The sequence below is a fragment of the Onychostoma macrolepis genome, chromosome 22, assembly GCF_012432095.1.
Source record: "Onychostoma macrolepis isolate SWU-2019 chromosome 22, ASM1243209v1, whole genome shotgun sequence".
Taxonomy (NCBI): Eukaryota; Metazoa; Chordata; class Actinopteri; order Cypriniformes; family Cyprinidae; genus Onychostoma; species Onychostoma macrolepis.
In genome coordinates, this window is record NC_081176.1 from 28,422,660 (window position 1) to 28,449,920 (window position 27,261).

The window sequence follows — 27,261 nt, forward strand, 5'->3', positions numbered from 1 at the left end:
ACCCGAGAAGCCACTAGAGATTCTGGGATGGGGGTTTGGAGCCCCATGATCAATAGTGTTAGAATAGTCAGGCTGTTCAAGTTATGGAGACTCACATTACTCTCTGCTTGCTTACGGGAACTCTTCATGTCTGATAAACCACTGCAGTGGAGACTGCAGATTAGGGCATGGATTTTTTTTTTTCATAAGCATGCAAAGGATAAAATAAATTACATGGTGTTTGAATATAGACTTGATACTGTAGAGGAGAAAAAAAGATAATAGAGAACAGAAGTCCTTTCATAGAAATAGGGTATATGATACATATAAAATATATATTACACACGCATATATTTATTTATTTAGAGACTATAAAAGAAATACAATTACATAAAACATATGAAGATGTATAAACATAAAATCCTTCTATTATAATTAGTAGCAGGATTGCAAGGAACATAGTAGACAATAGTACACACCCACACAATAAATATAGAAAAATAAATAAATATAGTGAGCAATTTTTGCAACCCAGTTTATAAATTTAGGACATTCCTTAATGCAGTTGAAAAGATATGTGAAATAATAATAATACAATTATCGATAAATTTATGAGCCGAAGTATAGAACATAAAATACTAAAATACTATTATAACATGGCAGACAATAGTGTATGTATTTATTTAAATAAATAAATAGATGTTTGTAACCCGATTAGAACATTTCTAATTACAGTTAAAAAATGAATTAATGCATAAATAAATAAATAAACAAAGTTGGTCATTTTTGTAACCATGTTTACAAATTTAGAACATGTATAAATACAATTAAAAAGATGTGTGAAGTTTTAAATAAATAAATGTTTGACATTTTTGCAATCCTGTTTACACATTTAGAACATTTCTAAATGCAATTAATCGTGATCGCGATTAATCGCATTCAAAATAAAAGCTTTTGTTTACATAATATATGTTTGTGTACTTTGTATATTTATTAAGTATATGTAAAAGCACACACATACAGTATATATTTTGAAAATATGTACATGTATTTACATGTATACATGTATATATTTACATTCATATAATTTATGTTATATGAATACATATATTTAATATATAAACATATTTTTCTTAAACATGTACATAAATGTGTTTGTATTTATATATACATAATAAATATACACAGTACACACACATATATTATGTGAATGAAAACTTTTATTTTGGATATTAATTATTGGATATTATTAATCGTGATTAATCGTTTGACAGCACTAATAATAATAATAATAATATACTTTTATAATGGATGTATAAACATAAAACACTACTAATACTACTAAAATCAGTAACAGGGTTTTTTGTAACATGGCAGAAAATAGTTTATCTAATAACGGAGATCTCACAAAAAGCATATGATTTGTTCCTTTAATACTTTAAAAAGTAATGTGACATCATTCTCTCTCAAAGAGCCAGAAGAGGTTTTGGAAGCTTTTATAGCAGGACACTGTGAAACTTGAGCGGAAAGATAAACCTATTAATTAGCATATAGATTTCAGAATATTCCTAAGCAAGATAAATGTGTAAATTAGAGGCACGGCGTTTCTCATCTGTAACAGTTATCATATAGGCCTGTCAGGCGCTTTTGTTCCCGGCAGAGCTGCCTGACGAGTGTCTGTGGAGATTCAAAGGTTAAGAGCAGGATAAGAGCGGATAAAGAACTCCTCTGGATTGGGATAAGACTTTCAAAGAGTTAAAATAAATAAATAAATAAAGATTTTTTTCCACAGTGGCTCGCTCCCGATTATCTCAGCCTAACTGATCAACTAATCCTGAACTGAACTTTGACTCTGATCGGTTTAGTCAAGTAAACTTTGTGGAGAATTAAAGGTAGAGGATGTGAAGAGAACAAAGAAGAATGAGAATCAGAAAGAATTTAATAATTCAGGTTCCTTAACAGCCCCATCAATGTTTCTTTTAGCACTTTTGAGGAAGATATTTTTGGAAATAAGAAATTCAAAACCCAGTATATTATATGAAAATGGTACACTGAAAACGTAGTAATATTTTATAAAATACCACTTATTAAAACAAAACTAACTTGACAATTTTTACAGATAAATAAATAAATACTTTTTACTTATAGTAAGTGATTAACCACTGATTTATTTTATGCAATTAAAAGAACTAGTTCATTCGTTTGAGAATCAGAGATCACATTGTGAATGCAGTAATGACTCAGCGATTCAGAGTTATTCAGTGTTTGAGTGTTTCTTAGCATGTTGCTATGCAGTTGCTAAGGTGTTCTGAGTTGTTTTCATGTTGCTGTGGTGTTCAAAATGGTTTTAACATGTTGCTATGCGGTTCCTATAGGGTGCTCAGAATGGTTTGGTTTTTAGCATATTGCTATGCATTTGCTAAGGTCTTCTGATTGGGTTTTAGCGGTTGCTAGAGTGTTCTGAAGGTTTTTATGTTGCTATGCGGTTGCTAGGGTGTTCTAAATGGTTTTTAACATTGTTGTTCAATCACTAAGGTGTTCCAATTGGATTTTACCGGTTTCTAGGGTGTTCGGCATGGTTTTAACATTGTTGTTCAATCGCTAAGGTGTTCAGAATGGATTTTAACAGGTTGTTAGGGTGTTCTAAATGGTTTTTAACATTGTTGTTCAATCGGTAAGGTGTTCCGATTGGATTTTAGCGGTTGCTAGAGTGTTCTGAATAGTTTTTAACATTGTTGTTCTATCGCTAAGGTGTTCCCATTGGATTTTAGCGGTTGCTAGAGTGTTCTGAATGGTTTTTAACATTGTTCAATCGCTAAGGTGTTACAATTGGATATTAGCGGTTGCTAGAGTGTTCTGAATGGTTTTTAACATTGTTCAATCGCTAAGGTGTTACAATTGGATTTTAGCGGTTGCTAGAGTGTTCTGAATAGTTTTTAACATTGTTGTTCAATCGCTAAGGTGCTCCAATTGGATTTTAGCAGTTGCTAGGGTGTTCTGAATGGTTTTTAACATTGTTGGTCAATCGCTAAGTTGTTCTAATTGGATTTTACCTGTTTCTAGGGTGTTCTGAATGGTTTTTAACATTGTTGTTTAATTGCTAAGGTGTTCTAATTGGATTCGACCGGTTGCTAGAGAGTTATGAATGGTTTTACCGGTTGCTAGAGTGTTCTGAATGGTTTTTAACATTGTTATTTAGTCGCTAAGGTTTGCCAATTGGATTTTACTGGTTGCTAGGCCGTTCTGAATGGTTTTTAACATTGTTGTTCATTTGTTAAGGTGTTCCAATTGGATTTTACTGGTTGTTAGGGGGTTCTGAATGGTTTTTAACGTTGTCCAATGGCTAAGGTGTTCTGATTGGATTTGACCGGTTGCTAGAGAGTTATGGATGGTTTTACCGGTTGCTAGAGTGTTTTGAATGGTTTTTAACATTGTTGTTCAATCGTTAAGGGGTGGCAATTGGATTTTACTGGTTGGTAGGCTGTTCTGAATGGTTTTTAACATTGTTGTCCAATCGCTAAGGTGTTCCGATTGGATTTTAGCGGTTACTAGGGTGTTCTGAATGGTTTTTACATTGTTGGTCAATCGCTAAGGTGTTCTAATTGGATTTGACCGGTTGCTAGAGAGTTATGGATGGTTTTACCAGTTGCTAGAGTGTTCTGAATGGTTTTTAACATATTGTTGTGCAGTCGCTAAAGTGTTCTGATTGGGTTTTAGTGGTTGCTAGAGTGTTCAAAAGGGTTTTTATGTTGCTATGCAGTTGCTAGGGTGTTCTGGGTAGTTTCTTACCCAATCAAATAGTAGTCCCAAATCAAAAAAAAAAAAAAAAAAAAACCATCCAAAGTTCCTCCTTCATTGAAAACCTAAGGGATTTTCCATCTGTTTTAACTTCCAAATACAAATATTCAAATCCCTACATCAAGTATGATCAAACAAACATAGTGAAGTTTGTCAGCAAATTGTAAACCAGAATCCTCTGTCCTTTCTTTCTTCTACTTTCTCTTGATTCGTCCGTCACCTGATCTCTGAATGGCTCCAGTAAATGTAATGAGGACACATTACGGATATGTACATTTTGTCCTTGCGCCTAAATTGGTCGTAATTTGAGCTGAGCGATTCGTCATTCGATTACATCCACAAGTCTCTGGTTATTGGCTCCTGTGTTTTACCCACCACTAAAGAGTCAGACGCTAACAAATCATTTTTTTTTATTATTACATTGGCAATCGGCAGACAGTGCGTCATGCTATTTTTACATTTGGAGCGCTTCGGCTCGCCTGAAACCCTGTGACAGAGGAGCACTGGCAGGAGACGTCTTCAGTAAAGTCCTTTGCTTCATGACAGAGAGAGATAGGGGAATGAAAGAGTAATATATGACTTGCGGGAAAAGACATCTCCATCTGGCTCTGACTGATCTCTGCTGGAGGAACCAGAGGCCTGTGGAGTGGTCAGGGTGGAAATTAAAAATGCAGGTGCACGAATGTCAAGATCCCTCTCCTCAGAATGTGCAGCCAGAGGAGCACGTCTGGATTTGATTGTTTTCATTTCGTTTTATTTGAATCGGGTGTCACCGGCACATATAGAGGAGCTGACTCTGTGCACTGAACAGTTGCTGTGCTACCCTCTTATTTAATCCCCATTTACAACTCATTATTATTTAAATAAATGCATATATACATAGATAATTAATTGAATAAAAAAAATAAAAAAAATTAATGAATGAATTAATAAATAAATGAATAAATGTCAATTTATAAAACATGTATGGTGTATAAATAGTTTGTGTATTTATTTATTTAAATGGATTTACCATTGATAATTGTTTTTTTTTTCCTTTTTTAATTTATCTTCAAGATTTTAATTTAAAGTTGACATATGTACAAGAGAAAGTGTAAGTCATTTTTACCATTTTCTCATAATTTTTTTAAATTACCCTTTTAATTACTAGTTTAACTTAAATTGCCCTTTGTTGTAAATTTACAGTGTGACAAATACATTTTTAAAAGTACAAATATACTGACTCTTGTAATTATTAATATTAGGTTATAAGAAGTTTCCCTCCCCCACTTTCTTTTTTCTTCTTTTTTTTTCCCTTTTCCTTTTAATTTGAGAAGAATTAGATCATTAATTAAAATAATTAGATTTAATTTAGCATATCACATTACATCACACAATGTTAAATGGCTCAAAATATTTAGCAAAAATCAAAGCAACAGATAAAATACAAAAAATATTAAATGGTCCTGAAATAAGAAATACATTTACATTTGGCCTTAACATGTGACCTAGACATGGTTTCATGAGATTCTCACATGCTAAGCTTAAATTGAAGTGCACCATCTGTATATTTTCTCTACAGTTAAATTAGATTATGGTTAAATTTACACATTATGCTGCATTCACCCACTGAGCATAGGCAGAGCTGGGCAGCATAACACCTATTCATTTATGCTGGAGTGACGCCACACCAATAAAACACCAGAACTGGTGGTTAAATGTGGGCGCTTACCTTGTCTGGAATGCCAGCGCTCTAAAACGGGCACCCAAATTGGCAGCTCTGAGTGTCAGCCAAAAACAAGAAATAAAAATAATTGATATGCATGATTCCGATGTGACCTGCCAGTCTGGGTTGTGACCTTCAGTTACTGTAACCCACACCTATCCCATGAGCCTCTGTCTTGAGAAACAACAGAATCCCAATTTGAAAGAAACAGTTCACCCCAAAATGAAGATTTGTTGAAAATAAACTCTTCCTCAGATCATCCAAAATGTAGATGGGTTTGTTTCTTCATCAGATTTGGAGAAATGTATCATTACATCACTTGCTCACCAATGGATCCTCTGCAGTGAATGGGTGCCGTCAGAATGAGAGTCCAAACAGATGATAAAAACATTGCATTAATCCACAAGTAATCCACTCCAGTCAATCAGTTAATGTCTTGTGAAGCGAAACGTGTGTTTATAAGAAACAAATCCATCATCAAAATGTTTTAAACTCTTAAAATGGCCTAAATATCAGCTCATAATCAATAATATTGCTTTATCCAGTGAAAAAGTTGTCTCGTCTGAATCAGAAGCTAAATATGTACAGATCAAGCACTGTTTACAAGCCAAAATAGTCCCAAATAGTTCAAACTAAATATGTTTGTGGATTTTGATGTGAGAGGACAACAGGAGAAGGACTTTTTCACTGGAGGAAACATTATTATTCTGATATTTTGACCATAAGCAATGTTTTAAAGTTAAAATGTCTTAATGATAGATTTGTTTCCTACAAACACACGTTTTTTTGCTTCACAAGACGTTAATTGATGAACTGGAGTGGTGTGGGTTACTTGTGGATTATTGTGATGGTTTTTTTATCAGCTGTTTGGACTCTCTTTCTGACGGCACCCATTCACTGCAGAGGATCCATTATTGAGCAAGTGATGTAATGCTACATTTCTCCAAATCTGATGAATAAACAAACTCGTCTACATCTTGGATGACCTGAAGATGAATAAATGTTCATAAAAATTTTCAGATTTGGGTCCCCAAATCTAAAATACTGAATTTAATGGGTTCCTAATTAGTAAACAACATTTTAACCAGCACAAAAGTGGTCGGTGGTCTTGTTTTCTGCTTGTTTCGTAAGGCTAAAATAAACTAGGACACTAAACAGCAAGCAATCTAAACTGTCTAGACCACCAGTTGTATAAGCCATCATGGCGCTAATCCAAAAACCAAATCGTAAAATGTAGAACATCTCAGCCCTTGCGCTAAAGTCAAAGAACTTGATAAAAGCAGCCAGCTCTCTAATGAGAAACCATCTCACAGCTTCAACAAGGGCTTTGTGTAGGGCTCTGGGAAGCCATGTGTGGAAAAAGCTCATTTGAAGGCACTCGTATGCTCGAGACACGAGGAAAATCCTACATGCTGCTCTTCAGGCGAGAGGCACATGTCGTGGCAGGTATTCAAAGCTATTCCTCAAACCGCACTCTTTCATCTCACCATAAACGGCATGCTTACTGGGACATATGACCTTTGAGTCTAATCCCAGACAGCATGTTTGGTGGTCACGCTTGAGGTGATATGCAATAGAGAGGATTGGTTTGTAGGACCTGCGACTGTCGCAATAAACCAATGGGTGACATTTGTTTTGAAACATGCAGTGAAGATAATGAAAGAATACAATCTCGTATCAGATCTGAACAGCAGCCATGTCTACCGTGACGGTAAGGTAATGCTTGTTCTGTCCAATCCTCAACTGGCTGCTTAACTAGCTTAGGCATCTACATGTTGAGATATTTGATATACCAGTGTACTATCAGTTATCAGCTGATATTACAGATTTCCCCAATTTACTGTATCAGTTAATGGATTTCCATATATATGCTGATACAGGATATTTAATCTTATTTTACAGTAAAAATATATATTTATGCACAATATACACAATATATATTTATGCAAAAGTACCTATGCATCACTAGAGAAACAACTAATTAAATAGCATTAAATAGACTTTCATATATATATATATATATATATATATATATTTATTTATTTAAAAAAAATTTAAATACATATTTATACACTTTGTTTCATTTGTTAATATATGTATTTATACATATATTTTAATATATTTTACTGTATATGCATCCACACACACAAGAATATTTAGTAAATTATAAAAACAATAATAGTAACAGATTATTATTATTATTATTGCAATCATTTATTAAACAAAACATTTCAAAATAAAGACTATCATGTATTTAGTAACATTCATTTTCTATACATCCTACAGTTTTAATAATAATAATAATAATACATTTATTTAAAACTATAGGATATGTTTAGAATATGACTGTTATAAAATACCTGATCAACTTTATCTTGTAATGTTTTTTGTAATACATTTTAAATATAATAATTATAATAATAATAATAATAACAAATAGCATTAAAAACTTAATTACAACATTTATAGTCAAATTCAAAACATCCTATAATTTTAAGGATATTATTATTAACAGTATACATTCAAATAATTTTAATTACAATAATAAACACTTTAAATAATAAAAATTATTAGCAAATCTCAATAAATATACATTTTTAATTTAGTAAATTAGGATTTCAAATTATTTATTTTAGTTCATTCATTATTAATAAAATTAGTATTTTATGTTTTAATTTATTTAGACAAAAGTAAAGAATTTTGGATTGAGTTTAAGTATTTTTAGGATTTTAAGACCATTTATCAGTAACCAAAACTTGAACATTTTAATATCGATACTTGGTCAACCAGGTTAATGGGCTTCACTAGGTTTCGTCAGTGAGCAGCATGGTACACCAGCTCAACCAAGCAGTAATTAAAAAGGAAACACATTTTCATCAATGAGGATAAACGTATCCAAAAATAATATTTGAAGGCTTCAAATTTAATTGGGCAGAAGCAAGTGTTTAACATTCATCACTGACACTGACAACGGCACTTCAAACCTTCAATTAACAGTCAAACGTCTCATGACTTCCATCAATTTGTGACAGTCCTTCGAGAAGTAATGACTTGACATCAACACCATGTGAACAACTGACAGCGAGCCAACACGCATCTGACCTTTAGCCCTGTGGGAAATCACGCCGCGATGGACGAACTGTACCGGGACGGGGTGCAGAGGCTAAGAGCATTACTAACTGAATCTACTCTTAGATTAGCTTTTCTGCCTGAGATTTGTCTCTGAATACAGGACTTTGGTCTTTCTGTCTGTCACAACAGCTGATTCCCATGCAGATTTTCTTTTTCCAGGGTGCATCCCATCTGTCTGTCATCGTGATGGACAGATGTACGGCAGGGAAAGAAGAAAAAGGTGAAAAATAGACAGATCTAGGATGCATTGAAAGTGATTAACATGCACGCTGATAGGCTACATGTCCTTAGTGAATCGTGACACCTGCCAACTTCTTTCATTTGCATGCAGAATATCTTCAAAGCACCAATCGCTGTCGAAAACGCAAACTTGTTTTGGCCTCCATATATTCTCTGCTAGGACTGTGTGGGTGGACCAAAAATAGATCTAATAAATTCGACAGAATACAGAATATTGAGGTGTTTGCTTAAACAAGAAATTTGCCAACTGAGTAAGAAAAATAATGCTGAGCAAAAGTCTAACTATCTAATATAGTTTTGCTTAAAATTTAGATTGTATTAACAACATTAAAACTCTAGCCAATGCCAATAATTATTTTCATGATATGGCCAACATAATAATAATACTATTTTCTGAATTAGAGATATCTGAAAAATTAATACAGACATTTATGTATGTATGTATGTATGTATTTATTTATGTAATTTATAGACCTTTAATAATAAGAAATTATATTTAATAATAATAATAATAATCATATGTATTTTAAAAATAAACTGCACAATAAACAAATAAATACTACTACTACTACTACTAATAATAATTATTATTATTATTATTATTTTAGTTTACAAAATAAACTGCAACAACAACTACAACAACAATAATAATAATAATAATATGTAGTTTAAAAAGAAACTGAAACAAATAAACAATAAATAAATAAATGTGTTATTATTATTATTATTATTATAATTAGGTAACACTTTATTTTAAGGTGTCCTTGTTACACTTTACATGTACTTACTCTTATATAACTTACTAATTTAACAATTAAATATGCATAATTACATGCAAGTAACCCTAAGCCAAACCCCAATCCTAACACTAACCATACAGTAAGAACATGTAGTTAATTAATATTGCTCAGTACTTAAATGTATAATTACACTGTAACAAGGACACCTTAAAACAAAGTGTAACCTATTAGTATTATTAAGTTTACAAAATAAGCTGCACTAATAATAAGAAGAATATTAACAACTCAAACAAACAAACACTGATAAGCATGAAGCCTTACATTGAAAAGATTTTAAATGTAAATATTTTACATTTAAAATTTTTAAAGCCCTTTAAAAAAGGAAAAAAAAAAAAAAAAAAGATTCCCAAACAAAACATATTCTGCTTGGTGTTTGATTTTGTAGAATAGCATCAAATATTAATGCAATCTCTACCCAGTAACACATTTCAACTGTCGCCAGGTAAACGCCGTCATACCTCGAAGCCCTACTCTCTGCTGCTTCTTGGCACAGCTATAAACTGCATCCACTGAATTTCAGAAGTCGTTGTATCATGGTTCGAAAAGAGAAAAAGAAAAGGAACACACACAGTGAGAGAGAATGAGCTTCCATCCAAAAATAGCACAAGCCCTGTTAAATATTTTAGGCACTCGGCAGACAGAAAGAAGAAGGAAAAAAATCCCTAGCCACAAACAAAAACACTCTAGCATTGAATGATTAACATCCAGTCTTGAATTATAACTGTATGAATACATTTAGCGGCGTCGATTCATCTGCAGCGGTGAACTGTCCCCCCCTGTAAATCCCTCCAGCTCGACCTGGGCCAGCTCTTACAAGCCAGCATTGTTATTTAGGTGCTAGCTTTGTGGAAACTAGGAGCTTGGCGAAACAAAGTGAGATTAGCCAGTGCTAGGAAAAGCAGGCCACTTTTAGCAACGGTTAGCGGTTACTACTGTCACGCCAGCAACAAACGGCTTAGCACGGGGTGGGAGGACAGGGCTGAGGGAACCTCCGAGACCTTGGCACTTCTCACCCACTCATAACAACCTATGACATTCCATCAAAACCGCCCATAGGCCATCAGGAAAGAGCGGAGAGGATTTGTGGGAGAGATGCAGAGGTAATGGGCGTCAGGGTCTTTCATGGCAAGCTGAGTAAAGGCGGAGCGGAGGGGTGTCTAGAAACAGGGTTTGATCAAAGCCAGCGAGAGGTAACCAGCCTCTAGAATGATAAGCAGCTCAGTGCCGAGGTAAAGAAATGCCGCATGCCGCAGAGGAACACAAACGCTGTGCAAAAATAAAAGTGCATGCTCAAATGCAAGTGTGCCAGTTCCTTTACCCGGAGTTACCCTGCTCACCGCTGCCACTGTTCTGCTCTCACAATAATCAATGCTGCGTAAAATCACATACAGTCATGATTTTTTTTTTTTTTAAGTTCTGAAAAAGTAATGATGTTTCTATCCTACATTCTTACACTTTTATATCAGAATTTTCATAACACTGCAGAAACATTGTAATGGCATTATTAGAAAATCTCATTGCAATGTTTTTAGAAATCTTATAGTAAAAATTGTAAAAACATTTTGCCATACATTTCTGCCATGAATTTCCTTAAAAAGTACAGTGTTAACTAATTGAATACAATAACTGTAAGAAAAAGGGATTTAAATGTTGTTGTTTTTTCGAAAATACTGAAAAGATCGCAATTTTGCGATAAAAATACTCCATTAGCACAACTATGCTTATACTATATACTACACTGTTTGTTTGTTTTTGTTTTACTAATTTAAGGCTATTTTTACTAGTAAAAACATTTTCCTAAAGTCCTGAAAATATCGCAAGAATGTTTTATTTATTATTTTAGCCAAAATACACTTTTTGTCAATTTTAATGTCTTTGATAGAAAATTTCTATAAATCTCGTGGCATCACAAAATCTTGTTTACCATAAATTTCCTTAAAAGTAAAGTGTTAACTAATTGAAGTACCAACATTTAAAAAACAACAACAACAACATTGTAAGCAAATCTCAATGTAAAAAACACTGCAGAAACGTTGTAATGATGTTGTTAGAAAATCTTCTTGCAGCGTTTTATAAACGTTGTGATGTCCAACCCACTACTATGCAAGGCCAACATTTTTTGGCACATATTTCTTTAAAAGTAAAGGGTTTACTAATTAAATACAGATGCCATAAGAGTGAGGGATACTTCATTAGCACAACTACATTGTAAAAACTTTTTTCCAAATATATATAATAATATTATAATATTGCAATAATGTTTTAATCATATATCTGTAACATGCTTAAAAAAATCATAACATTGCAAAACTACTGTAATGACGTTGTTAGAAAGTCTTCTTCCAATGTTTATAAACCTTCTGACATCCAAGATGCCACTATGCATCACCAAAATGTTTGCTTATTAGGATATTAATATCCTATTATTATAGGATGTTAAGTATTAATTTGTTATGTCTCATGTATGTTTTTTTAAACAATTGGTTATGTTTGTATAAAATGTACATTTTCTAAATGTTGCATGCTGATTTCTGGTCAACCAAATATGGAAACTGCAAGTCGTGTTTAGGATACCTTTTATTGTATTGAATTTTATTAGGTTTGGTCTAAAAAGTATTGAAAAGTACTGCTGTATAATCTAATGTTACACAAACTGCAGCATAGTGAAATTATTGCAAGTTATTCGAGTCACAAACATTAAATAATGTTTTGACATTGAATATACACAATAAAAACCCTGGTTTGGGAAGATACACTAAAAGAGAGACAAAGCCTGAAATTATGGACAAATTGGGGATATAACTGTCCCGTTCTGTCCTATGGAGCCCACACTTCTGTCTGTCCTGTAGTGAGATTTATTTGCCTATTCCGGGAAAGAGGAATTAGACTATTTCTGAGGACTGTGCAGGGTACGGCCTTGATCCTTGAACGATGAGATGCCTGCTACTAAAACTAAGCCGGAGCGCCATGACAGTCCCATCATCCCAGCAGCATGGGAGTCGCTAAACCTCTACTAAACCTCGCCCTGTTTATAAACCACCAATCAAACTAGGTCAGACTAATCGATTTATTTTGCAGAAACCTAGCGGGCTAATAATAGCGATTAGCTTGTATTTTAGCGTAACGAGTAGGTGGGGATGGAAACAAGTGCTGGTGGAGCCACGAGGGTGGATGATTATATCTTCAAAACGAGTGCAGACGTCAGCTGCAGGGCTGTCTCATCCCTAATTCATACTGACACCACATCCTCTGCGCTACATAACAGAGAGATCTGTGCAGTAATTACCAGCGCAGACATGTATATTCAAGAGAAAACAAGGAGGTGATCGAGAGAGAGAGAGAGAGAGAGAATAAGGAAAGCAATAAGGCGGAGGAAGATTTTATTGCTCAAATGTTGTTATTTTATAGCTCATGAGACATAATAGTTCTCAGTTATGTTCGCTTAAAGTCAACATGAAATCGAAAATTGACTATGTTTACGATCTTTATACACCATTTACTCACCGTCATGTTGTTCCAGACCTGCGTAACTTTATTATGTGGAGCGTAAAAGATATTTCGAAGAATGTTTCAACTGTCTTAGTCAAAGCAATGAAAGTCAATGGAATTCAAAACAAAACTGGACTTTTATTGTATAGATTAAAAACATGCAGTGACATTTTTCAAAATATCTTCTTTTGTGTTCCACAGAAGAAAGCTCATTTTATCAGTCATCCCTGATTGATAGTTGCTAATGCTAGTACTGTACGTGACAAGAATCGCATTCAAATTCTAAAGAGCATTTGATGAAAATAAAATTTGAGTACAAGTTGATTCATCAGTATTTTTAATCTGTTTTTTGATGGCCTCCAAAATCAGTGTTGTAGTACTTGAGACCAGACTCGAGCGCTATGGACTTGATCGTGACTCAGTCTCAACCCTCTTCAGGTCTCTGTCTGGTTTCAGACTCGACATCAACCTTTTTTTGGTTTCGGTCTTGACTCTGAATCGTCCCTCTTCAAGTCTGTCTTAACTCAGACTGGACCCATTTCTGTTCTTAGTTTTGACTAGGAATCGACCCTCTTCTGGTTTCGGTCTTGACTCAGACTCGACATCAACCTTTTTTTGGTTTCGGTCTCGACTCTGAATCGTCCCTCTTCAGGTCTATCTTTACTCAGACTTGACCCGTTTCTGGTCTTGATCTTGACAAGGAATCGACCCTCATCTAGTCTTAGTCTTGACTCAGACTCAACCCATTTCTGGTCTCCGTTTTGGCTTTGGCTCCTAATCCAGTTTTGGTCTTAACTTAGGCTCAAATAGGCAGGTCTTGACTATAGCACTGTCAAAAATGTATGTTTAAATGGACAGATTTGTGCTGTGGAACAACAATCAAATCCCTGAACTCTACGAAAAGATGGGACAAAGAAAAGCATGATGGAGAGGGAGATAAAGTTGAGCAGTTGGCTGTTTCTTTTACACCGGCTGGATTGAGGTTCACAGTCAGCAATGCTTCAGTCTTGAGTTTTCCACCCAGCAAAGCCATTTTACTGCTTGGGATTGCAACTGCCGCATCTTTGCACTACAAATAAGTCCAGATATTGGCATTTCCAAGAGCTTTTGGAGATGTGCGTGTCACTTCCTGACTCTATAATTTATGGTAGGCCTCTCTCGCTCCCTTTCTCTTGCTGCTTGAGAGATTTCTGCCCAGTTTTCATTATTGAAAAGGACCACCCTCTTTCCCTCCCTCCCCATCTCTTTCCTTATTAGATCTGCGATTCCAAGAGCGCATTAGGATATTAAATTCAGGATGGGAATGGATGCTGCCTGCCGACTTGGCAAGACTCCCCAGTGCTGTCTCTCCTTGCTCCTTCTCCTCCTCACCGGTCTTGGACCGGTCAAATCCAGAGAGAGCGGACATCTCTCGCTGAATGGGTCCCCGCTCATCGTGTCCTGCCGTCTCTGCACCGAGGTTGACAGAGGCACAAAGCAGCCACTTGTGAGCGGGAAGCGATGGCGGGGCCGGCACAGTGGCTGCTCTGTCATAGTATGAATCATTCTGACGTGTTTGAGGAATAAAGACGTGCATGCATGCGCCCACACAGCATAACACCCCCCCCTCGCGCCGCCTTAGGAGCATTCCTCATGACATGTGAGCTTCCATTATGGCAGCTCCTTCGCCATTGTTATTTATTTGACTTAGGGGAAACTGTCTCACAAACAAGGGCGTATTTTTCTCGTTTTCTGAAGAGACATAAGTCGGTTGTTGTCTGGGAAAACACAAATATAAAAGAATTAGCTGTACTGTAACACAAATTAACAAAATTGTTGCATTTTCTGTGCAAAACTGCCACAGTGCATTCTGGGTGATTGCTGCATTGTTGCTAGGGTATTCTGGGTGGTTAATAAGTAGTTACTTACTGGCCCAACTCAAAAGTATGATATTCTGGCCTCCAGATATGGCTTGAGTCCCTTCTTCAATGCAAATCTATGAGGTTTTTAGTTTGCTATTTTGTTTGCCAGACAAAAGTCTGATTGTTTAGAAAAAATGCACAAACTACTTGATTTGAGGTATCAATCATGTTCATAGCAATAATTGCTAATTAAGAAATTGGTCCATTTGTATAAAAGGAAGATGGGAATATTAAGCTCTCCAAGACAGTAAACATATACAAAAGATCCCAAGGTATTACCATGTTTATTTTTAATGTTTTTGAACATGTTTGCATGGTAATACCATATTCTTAGGATATGTAATATGGTAATACCTCAGAGTACCATCTTTTAGACAAGAAAATAAAAAAATCTCTAGCATACTTAATATGGCACCACGTATAGTACCAAAATACTACTGTACTACCATGGTAATAATGGTAAAAAAATATCTACTTATCATATTCATCCATGGTGTATATTATGCTAATACCATGGTATTCTTTGAAGTACCTTGAATAGCCATGTGAATAATGTGGTATTTGAATATGAATCTATCTTCAAAGAATGCCATAGTATTACTATGTTATTTTTTGACATGGTACCAATAATATTCCATGTTTTGAACATGGTATTTTAGTATGCATGTACATTATTGTACTTTTTCACGTGCTAGAAGTTTAAGATTTTAACATAAGCTTTCCAGTCCCTGCTGCCCCGCATCTTTTCACATCTTTACATATTCCTCCAACATAATTAAGTAACAATTTGACCTCATTCCCAATGCCAACCCCTCCAGCTCAGAAGCCAAAAAGTTTGACATTTATCGAAATCACCTATCAGGACATGAGATACTGTAGGTGACAATGTCCCAGAATTTGTTGCATTCATAGGACACAAACAGCTAGATTCCCTGACGACTACAGATGGGACTCTTGCTTTTGGATTATACAAACAAATCCACCTCATCCAAGCTCAGGAGGTGCAGCAGGGCTCCAGTCTCGGAAACGAGCAGATGATGGGTTTTAAATAATAAAGTACTTCAGTGCTTCTGCGATCTTCTTTACGACCAAGTGAACCATTCAAGAGCCTGTTCAAGAGCCAAGGCATCGCTTGACATAATTGTGCGCCCAAGCATGAGCCGGAGAAGCCGAATAATGCATGGGGGGGGGGGGCTCATTTAAAATAAAAGGCAGACTTGAAGTTTTCTTTCTTTCGATGAGACGTACTATTTGACCTAGATCTAGCTTAAAAGTTGCGCATTCGATGTGAATTAGTGGAGCATGCTTTTGTACAACTCGATTACGTGGAAGCGCTTCTTCCATGGCTGCTCAAATGTGGCGTCTCGCTTTGGTCGCTCTGTGTAATTCGACCTGGCATTCAAGTTTGCAATGGACAATCGAACAAGAGGACTGCATATTATAAAGAGTAGATTGCCCAAAAATTTTATTTTTGTCATTTTAATCACCCTCATGTAATTCCAAACTTGCATGTGGTTATTATTTTCCTTTAAAGCACAAGGGAAGAAATTTGAAAAATCATCTGCACAATTGTCAATAATGTCTGTCAATGACAGCAATATATTCATTGTTAGGATAATATAGATTATGTTATTAAAAGTTGTTACTGAAGCAAAAACAAAGCATAATATATATATATATATGCTAATGCATATTTATATTAATGTTGCAATAAATATGTATAAATATATTTACAATAAATGAGATATTTATCTATGAATGAATCATGACTTTATTATAAATATTATATTTATAACCAGTTTCCCTGTGTCACCAGACAGCAGTGCGTTTCATCTAAATCACAGCTTTCGCCTCCTAAAATTCTCAAAATAATTATTCATAAAATAGGTTGTGGATTAAAATCTAATACGTTCTAAATATTTATAATCTACCATTAATTTCATTGTCCTACAAAACATTCTAGACCTAGTTGTTTCAGAGGCAGAACAATGTTGATGAAATGCTGCAAAGACATTTGGAATCAGACACTCCAAATCAATCACAATAAGAACAGAAACGCATTAATAAATAAGGTTAATTTTGAGCTGACGTCCACTTTAACATCCTGCTTTTACAGACAAGACCTCACTCTTCCCTTCCGCTATATTCTCATGTTTGCAAGACGCAATTTTCACTTAGCTCAAATGCCGAAATGCGTTCATTCTCCTATCCTATTTCCACAGTCAGTTATTAACCTGTAACCTTTCAGTCTAATGGAGGATTTCAGCTCTTCCCTATGCGCTTAGCAGTCCCTCTGAGGATACAGAGTGCTTTCAAATGAACACTCTTTTTTCCTACTATCAAGACTCCCAACGTGTGGCGGAAAGTCCAGAGGTCCCTCCCCTCCTCATTCTTTTAAGTACTACTTCAGAAAATAGCATTGTACTACAGCGTTCTTCTTGATGTAAAGGTGACCACAACGCTCAGGTACACACGTGCCTTTCCGGAAAGGACATAATTTGCGGCTGTGGGAGGCGGATAGTGCGTCTCATAAATATCGCTTGGGGGAAATCTCTCTGCGGAGAGGAGATAGATCCACGTTTGGGTTGCTGGGCTGGAGAAGAGGTGGTTTGTGAAGCACACCATGGCAATTTTCCTGTGGCTGATTAAAATGGAAGGTGGCAGCCATTCTGTTTAGGGAAAACAGGTGTTTGATACACACGTCAGATTGATTATATCCCAGAAATCACCATGGAGAAACTTAGTGGTTGTCAGGAAATCCTCCTGGTTTGGAATTAATTACGCAAGCTTTATTAGAGTATCTCAGAGAGCGTTTTATATTTCTCTCAGGCCAACTTTTAAATTGATGGCAGTGTCACTAAACTAACAATTCGACTAAATCACTTATTTTACTCCTTTATTAAGGCATTTAATTATGTCACAATTGACTATAAAATAAGTACATTAACATAATGCGGATTCACAATATAACTGTACTACAGCAGTATTCCGGCTGGCAATTTTTTGTAATAACAGTATATTAAAGTGAAATATAATTAATAATAATTATCATAACATTAATAACAAATAGAATTATCACTTGTAGCCTTTAAAATGACTGCTTTTAGCTTTTGGTGTTTCCTTTTGTTTTTTTGATATACAAAATAGTTAAGAATATTTCCATTCATCTGTTATCATTATTAGGAAATAAATGATCAGCTTATCAGTATTGGCTAGAATTGGAATATTATTTAAAATAATATGTAGATCATATAATTCATAAATGATTTTCTCTATGTAAAACATAAAAGTAGATATTTAGTAGAAAGTTCAGGCTGCTCTTTTCCATTAATAACATTCTAGTAATTTTTATGCTTTACATATTATAGCAATTTTAGTACTTCAACTTCAACTTATTTCAAGTTTCATCTAATATTTTTATTGAATTTTAGCATGTAGCACGTACCAAAAGCTAATAACAAAAAGTATTCTAAAACTAAATAGTTTTAGTTTTACTGCTCCAAACAAATCATAATTTAGGTACAGTATAATAGTTATCCATATTACTTATACAATCCAACTCTTCAAAATCTATATGATAGCCTTGTGTGAGAAACACACTTAAATTTAAGTCACTATTGTTTTTATTGTAGTCATTTTATTTTATTTTAACTTTAATTCGGTTAGTTTCAAATGAAAACAGTTTTTCATCTCTCTTTTTTCCCCAGCAGTATTTACAGTACGTTACCAAAACAATTCTTGGTAGTTTTGGTGTACAATACCAACTCTGCTCCAAAAATGACAAAAAGGGCCATAAAAGTCTCAAAATAGTGGTTCATGTGAATTTGTGTAATATATTCCGACACTTTGAAAATCATACAATAGCTTTGTGTGAGAAATATACCGAAATTTAAGTCAATATCTGCATCAACTTCCCTCCTGCATTCTTCCCTCAACGACACCAAATGATATTGGGTTTGAATATGCAGAAGTGCAAAAAAAAATTAAGTTTTGCAGCTAAACAGTCTGGCCACTATTTCCATTGTAAGGAAAAGAGCAGCATGGACATTCTGATAAACATCTCCTTTTATGCTCAACAGAAGAAATAAAGCCAGTTTGTGAACCACACAAGTGAATGTTCATTTGTGGGTGAACAATTCCTTTCATTTATTTTTCTCTTGACTAGCACTAGCTTGCAGCGGAGACAGGAACCCGGTAATTAATTGAAGGACATCGTTAGTTGGAGAGATTCAGGGGAAAATATCTCACACTAATTAACATGTGTCTGTGTTTCAATTAACAATGACCTCAATCTCTCAGAAAGCAGAAAAATAAGGGGAAGCTTGTTCGGAGCAGTGGGCTGCGTTTCGTGCATTCTGCTCGCTAGCACACATGAAACAATATATGTATTCTCTTTCTATGAAAGGACCGTTCTGTTGGAAATTATTCAGTGGAGGCCTGTATAAATCGACTGAACAATTACACAATCCTCGCTAACTCTAACAGTCATTACGAACGACAGTAAAACGCAAATATCTCTGCATTCTTTTATCAAAACGACAATGTTCTCTCACTTTTCATGAGCAGGTCAAACGTGTCGCGTTTTTCGGAAATCATCTTCAGCTTTTTGAATGCAACCTTGCCAGCTGGCTTTGATACCGATGGGAATGGGAGAGATAGAGAAGAAGCACGTCTTGATCTAAAAATTCTCAGAGCTCTAAATTGCAACACCTCTCTTCCAAAGAAATATATCAAAGACGCTCGGAAAAGTTGGAAGCACAACATTGACAGTGGGCGAGGAAGGGGGGGTGGGGGTGGGGTGCTGTTGTGACATTGATGGGAGAAAACTTCGACTGAAGCAAATATGAGTGTCAAACAACATGCACAACGGAGAATCGCTTCTAAGTTTAGATGCAGTCTCTAGACAAAAGAAACAACCTTGACGCTATACGTTAGAAGCTGGCTGAAATAGTGAGATATGATATCCGTTTCAAATTAACATTCATTATTTTTGCCCTTTTTTGTCAAAACCGTCATGTAGTCAGTAGTATTATGAGTAGAAGAATGAAAATGATGGATGAAAAAAGTGATGTAGGATTTACTAGCAATTCCTGAGTGAAAATTGTTTCAACTTCATAAAGAAATAACAAGTAAAACAATGAATTAAATGTGCTCTTTTCCATATTGCAGTCCATAGTCACTATGTCTTTAAAAATAAATAAATAATAAATCAAAGTAGCATTACTGTTTTGTCTAAAAATACATTACATATTGTCAGTAAATGTCACAAATAATTTCAAATAAACAGAAAGTAACACATTAAATGCAAAGTTTTAAAGTAGAAACACTTAAATAGCATTTTTTTTTTTTTTTGTAAATGCCATTATTATGCTTTTATTTTTATGTATAACACAAAAGGAGATTTTTTGAAGAATCTTCACGCAGCTCTTTTCCATATTGCAATCTATAGTAACTGTCTTTAAACAAACAGACAAAATAAGTCAATAAATATTAATTTTAAAGTAAATATATAAATACTACAAATATATGTTTAAATATACGAAAAATTACAAAGAAACAGTAAGTAACACATTGAATTAAATGCAAAATTTTAAATCAGAGACACTTGAGTAGCATTTTTTGTTAGTGCTGTTATTATGCTTTTATTTTATTTATTTTATGTATAACACATTTTTTTGAAGAATCCATATTGCAGTCCATAGTGACCATTGTCTTTAAATAAACAAATAAATAAATAAAAATCACATTAGCAATACTCAGAAATTGCTAGTAAATTATATTTTATATACAGCATACATACTTCAGTAGTTTTATTTACAAATTATTTAATTAGTTGTTTTATTTACAACTTTGAAAAATCTATTTATACTGTGCATACAGCAAATAAAGCTTTGTGGTGGCAAAAACAGATACCAATGGACCAGTCTGGAAAACGCTGTCTGTCAAAAATAAAATTCATAGCATTACCTATAAATGTACCAGACAGGAAAAATATACTCATGTAAGCTGACAAATGTAGCTGGAGGAAGTGCTAGGAGGAGAGTCTGGTGGAACAGTTGTTTCAGCCCCAAACACACAGTGACAGCAAGTTTTGTCTCAATCCGCGAGACTCAATGGATCTAATTTGTTTACCTCATACGACAGACGTTAAGACATTATTATACTATCAATCTGTCAATGCACTGGTTTCTTTTTACTTAAAGGGGAAGTTCACCCAAAAACGAAAGTTCTGTCATGATTTATTCACCCTCACTTCATTCCAAACCTGTGTGCTGTGAAACACAAAAGAAGATTTTTTGAAGAATCTTCATGCAGCACTTTTCCATATGGCAGTCCATGTTAAGATAGACAGACAGACAGACAGACAGATAGATAGATAGATAGATAGATAGATAGATAGATAGATAGATAGATAGATAGATAGATAGATAGATAGATAGAAATGCACCAATATTAAAATTCTGTCTGATACTATTAAGTCAATAAGTATTACGAATAATTCATGTTATGGTCAATAATCTATAAATAGCTGTATTTAAATGCAATATTTTGTCAAAAAATACATTACATAATATAAATAAAATCTATAAACAAAACATTAAACAAACAAAGGATGCACCAATATTTACATTTTTGTTATGACCAACAATTCATAAATGGCTGATACAAAATTCAATACTATTTTGTCAAAAATCAATCAATCAATCAATCAATCCACCCATAAATCCCTTATAAACTCTTTTTTTATGTTACGACCAATAATTCATAAATGGCTGATACAAAAATTAATAGCCAATATAGGCTGAAACAACATAAAAATAAATAAATAAATAAAATAATATAATGATATTGGCTGATGATAACAATGATTTTATTTTATTTTATTTTAGCTTGCATATATTGATCGTGCATCCCTAAAAACTTCCCTTATTCCTTAAAATACTAATAATAGGTCATTGAAAAATTATTAACAAACGATATGAAAGAGTTAAATAATTTAATAAATGAGTGTACGAAAGGAAACGTATTTGGTTGAACTGTTAGTTCAGAATTGCCCATAAATAAATAAAACTGAGCTCGCCTCGTTATTATAACAAAAGCTTCAAAGAACTGTAAATGGAAACTGTTTCCTTCCTGATTTTTGGGAAACGATCAATCTTTTTGGGAGTTTGAAAACATGTGGTCACTGCGTTGTATAGGAAAGAGCTGCAGAATCTCTGCTTTCAGGTTCCACAGAAAAAAGAAACTCACATGGGTTTATAATTTTATAAAGAGAATCTTGTGCCTTAAACTCAACTAAAAGCCTCAGTTGAAAGAGTTTTGACAGTCACGTTGCAGGCCTAGGGCCAACGTACTTGCAAACGGTCAATTTCTTCTCCGATCTTTTTTTAAACACAGAATCCATGTACGATCAGCTCTGCCGCCTCGTGATGCACCACGCGCCGCAAAGTCCCCCGAAACAAACAAACGGCAGAGACAAGGGAGAATTTGCATGAATCACATGCATGTCACGCTGACAAACTTAGCATCCTCAAGCAGCGCCAAGTGAGCTTGCGCTCTTATCTTAAATGCTGGATTCCTCACAGACGCCTGCAGTGTTTTTAGGGGGTTGGGGAAGCGGGGTTGTTTTGTGGGGCTAAAAATAGTGTCGTAGATCAGAATGTTGAGGAGAAAAGGGCCTGGTGCAGATTAAACTGCAGTTAATCGCCTGTCTGCGACGCCGAATGCTATTGTGCGTTAGGTGCTTCAACGAGGAGGTCTGAAGATCTTCCAAGCAAAGCCGCTCTTGGTTTCGGCTTTGTTTTGGAAGGATGTTTACACTTCATCCTCTTTTTTTCCCCTTTTTAAGTCATTCATCACTTTTTTGGCCTCCTCATTTCCTCAACCAGAGAGGCAATTTGTTTTCTTATAAACTCGGTTTTGAGTTGACAAGGGGCTTAATCAAAGAACCAAAACTAATGTGCTTTGGTGCAGATTTGTCAAAACTTTAATTCCAACAATTACGTCAGCGTGTCTTATTTGGTAAAAAGACATTTCATAGGAACTGAAGGTTTTTTTTCAACTTATTTTGAAGGACATCTCACAGTCTTCAACAGGCGATAAGGACCAGCTACGAACACGTCCCTGTACACCTATTAATATCCAAAGTTAACTTCAAAGCTAGTTTGTACAGAGAGGCAAAAGAACAGCAACAAAGGTCTCTATTCAATGATTCGGAGAAGAAGAATTAGCTGCTCACATGCCAAACAGTTTAGCAGAGAAAATGCCATGAGCACAATGAGGTTTTTATTCTACATTACAAGTTCAGCTGGTGCAGTCAAGCTTTTACTTAATTTCTAGGTGATGGAGAGCAATTTAAATCACTGCTCAACTCTATTATTCCACAAATGCCTTAATAATATTTAGAAATATGTAATGCAGTAACAGTTATGCATAACACATATCAGTAGATCCTTTAAATTGAAATATGATATAAACACAATTATTTGTGAAATGTAATAAGTGAAAGTGACTGTTTCAAAGTAAATCATACACCATTTTTTTTCTCAGTGTTATATTATTTTATACTATATTAAATTATATATATTAAATTATAATTATATTATATGAATTGTATTGAAAATTAATATATAAGTGTAATGTTTGGGTAATGTTTGTTACAGACTTAACTGTATAGCAAGAGTTACTGATAGATAGATGGATAGATGTATAGATGTATAGATAGATAGATAGATAGATTACTGTTTATTTGAATATCTATCTATCTTTAAAAAACTCAATTCTGATTTGATAATTGGTAGAAACATAAATTTGATACCAAACAAATATTTTAAAAAGTGTAGATAGATAGAATGATAGATAGAACGATTGGATAGATAGAATGATAGACAGAATGATAGAATGATAGAACAATAGAACGATAGAATGATATATAGAATGATGGATAGAATGATAGAACGATAGATAAAACGATAAAACGAGTTGCACAAGTGGTAGTTATTTTGGAATATATTTGACAGAAAAAAACATGGCTCTGTACATGAAATCTGTTTGATTAGAGTGATGGAGTGAAGAAGAAGAAGAAAAAAAAAAGGTTGATTCTCTTTGAAAATTATTTCCAAGTCTAAGCTGGAGAACTGCTGCATGTTCTCGACAACAAACAGCCAATAAACTCTCCTGGATCAGTTCAATTACAAAGATGCTCAGTCATTCAGTCACTGACCCAAGCAAATTAGTATTTGCACTAATTGTGGGGGTTCGGCTCCCGGTCAACCTAATCAATTAGAGCATCCGAAATCAAATCAGTTGTCCAGAAGGAGTGATCACCCAGACCTCTGGCATCTGGCCACCAAGCGTATCTATGAACTTCAATCCAGACCACAAACACATGTCATCCAAACCCCACAGGCTTCAACTGAACCCAAAAAAAGGTTGATGGGGACGCTTTAACAAGAAATAACTTTTTAGGTTTCGTATTAAACCCTTAATGAAACTAGAAACCAATACCTTGATATGTATAAACAACTTAAATACAAACCTATGTATACAACCAAAACGTTGCTTCATAACCTTAAAGTGTTGCAAAGAACCAATGAAGAATCTTCAGTTCGAGTCTAAAGAGATTTGAATCCTAAATCACTAGCCAGGGTTGGGTTGGTTCAGATTTTAATTTGCACTGGCAGATTAATCAGATTAACTAGCAATCTAAATTTACAAGTCAATTTGGTATCGTCTTCTACACAAAATACGGACGGTAAATATTGCGCGTTATGCTAATTTAACGGCACGTTCAAACAGCTGCGTGGTAAATTGCTGCATAAAACGTTCACGAATCTGTAAACTTCGCCGTTCCTATTTATATTAGTTGTTCAACTTGTATTAGTAGTGCTGAAACGGACCGGTACGCAACGCGTAACGTTTTTATTCCCATAACAACAACAGCAGCGCTTTCCTACGGGATAACAGCGCGATTCTGAACCATCTCTCACTTCTGACCGGATCAGATTAACAGCGGATGCTTCTACCAAAACATGTACAGATACGAAATGAATACAGGGAAAAGATATCCGGCATAATAATGCCGTCTTACCTGGTAATAATGAAGTTGAATGCGCTGATAACACGATGCGAATTTAGATGATACACTATATATTCCCCGCTGATGTCCACATTGTCAGTGCCAGGCGCTTACTGTAAGAGAGAAAACCCCGATGTCAGGGAGAGAGAGCGAGAGAGAGAGACAGAGAGACAGAGAGAGAGAGAGAGAGAGAGAGAGAGAGGGGGCTAAAGGAGATAGAACCATCCTATCCAATTACAAAAGACAAGGGTTAAAAAGAACAACAATGCACAACCGTATGCCGAGAGGACAAATCGCCCTGCGTTGGTTATTTCTTTTGAGCCACTGTCCTTTCTCGATTATTTCAGAGGAAATTTGGCTGACGTTTTTTTTTCTTAAAACATCACGCCATGATATTTGACTGTTCTTCGCGCATAGTTATTCTGAAGTCATTTGACGGCGAACGACAGGAGAAAGATTCGATTCCACAGCGCTTGGATGAATAATGATAATAAAAAAAGATTCGATTCCCTACGAAGATTCGATTTGATTCGACGTAGTTGGGAAATAAATCGATCTGAAAACAAAACATTCGCTTACGTTCAAAATAGATTCGACAGTAAACTGGAAAAAAAAATAGTCGATTTCGTACTTGGATTCTATTTGACAGCGACCCACTGCAGAAAAATTATAAGATTTGGTTTGACAGTGATGGGCTGAAGAATGCATGAATGAGATTTGATTCTGCATGAACGTTTGATTTGACAGTCATCGGTATACAGTTCGATTCGATTCATCGAACTCCTGCGTCATAAATCAAGAAAGAACAGCAACAGACAGATGTTTTTATTTTTGTTATGGCCATTTGCGTTTAGACATGTATTTAGCAGACATTAAAACAGTTATTAATAATTCAGTAACTTAATAACTGACTCATTAACCAGCCTCAAATAAGGCTATATGAAACAAATAATATATATGGAAGTTCCAGAAAACATGCCTATTTGAATGTATATTAAGCACTCTTTTATAGTGTGATTAATGTTGTATAGGCCTAAGTGCTTTTGATCTACATGTATCTCTTTTTTAAATTAAGGATACATGATGGTTAACTTTAGTTTTATGCTAAAACTATGATGATGAGATATGAGTCTCATCTCATTTTGTGATCAAGTTGATCAACTTTACAGCCCATTTGCTTGCAGAATAGCTCTGATTTTATAGACATTATAAAATCCATTTGCACAATGAAATCCATTTGGCTACTGTGGACGGACTCATCAAACAGTCTTCAGGTGCTTAAAATCCAGACCGAAGACTTTTGCATTATGCATTATATTGATCAACAATAAATAGATGAATGAATAAATACATTGTAAACAGGGCAAACTGACATGTCCTGAGAAATACTGCCACCTAGTGACAACATGTCTACATATTAACACAGTACTAACACTGAAATGCATTATTATTATCATCATCATGAACTGCACAGGACGAACTATATGCAAAATAATTTCCGAATAATTTCCTGAAACTTAAAATTCAAATGAAAAACTACTGTAGATAAACCTAGTGAGATACTATGTTTTCAATTTCTAATTTTATTTTATGCAATGTAAACTGATTTTCAAATATAAATTACTTGTCCAAATTCAAAAAATATACATGCAAATAAAATCAATTAGATGTACCTGTAATATTGAACTTGCTTTAGTCATGTCACATAACTCCAATTTCTCCTCACAGGTGCGTCAAGACAGACAGTCTCTCGCTATCTGAAGGTGTTATTGGCAGTCGTTCTCCTTCTCTGGAAGTTTTAATTAATTTTCCTGCTGTAAAAAATGATATAAAGTCAGCGGGAGCCTCTAGCTGCCTTTCTCAATATTCTGCGGTCTTGTAACGAGCAGCACAGGGCCACACGGTGTCGGAGAAATCTTTCATTTCAGCCAGTGAGAGATGATTTGAACACTAGACTTGACCTCCTGTTGATTACAAACCATCCCAGAGCTCTGCTGCCGTACTTGTGCTGCTAAATTACAAAGAAATTTCTTGCAAACAGTGAATATTTGAGTAGGCCTAAATGTAGCTATACAATAATATATATCATTGTGGTACAGACATTGTCCCACATTATTTATTTATAACTCAAAAAGCTAG

General features: G+C 34.7%; 1 protein-coding gene across 4 annotated transcripts in view; it reads right to left on the minus strand.

Annotated features, from left to right (window-relative positions):
- The window catches only part of pcbp4 (poly(rC) binding protein 4), a 90,054-nt gene extending 63,240 nt beyond the window's left edge, over positions 1-26,814 (minus strand). For 2 of the 4 annotated variants that reach the window (XM_058761683.1, XM_058761681.1), the window contains exon 1: positions 25,135-25,289. The gene's annotated coding sequence lies outside the window, so the exon portion shown is untranslated. Of the gene's footprint in view, positions 1-25,134; positions 25,292-26,795 lie in introns of those variants that run through there. The other 2 variants (XM_058761682.1, XM_058761684.1) reach the window with 2 other exon arrangements.
- Positions 26,815-27,261: the final 447 nt, after the last annotated feature.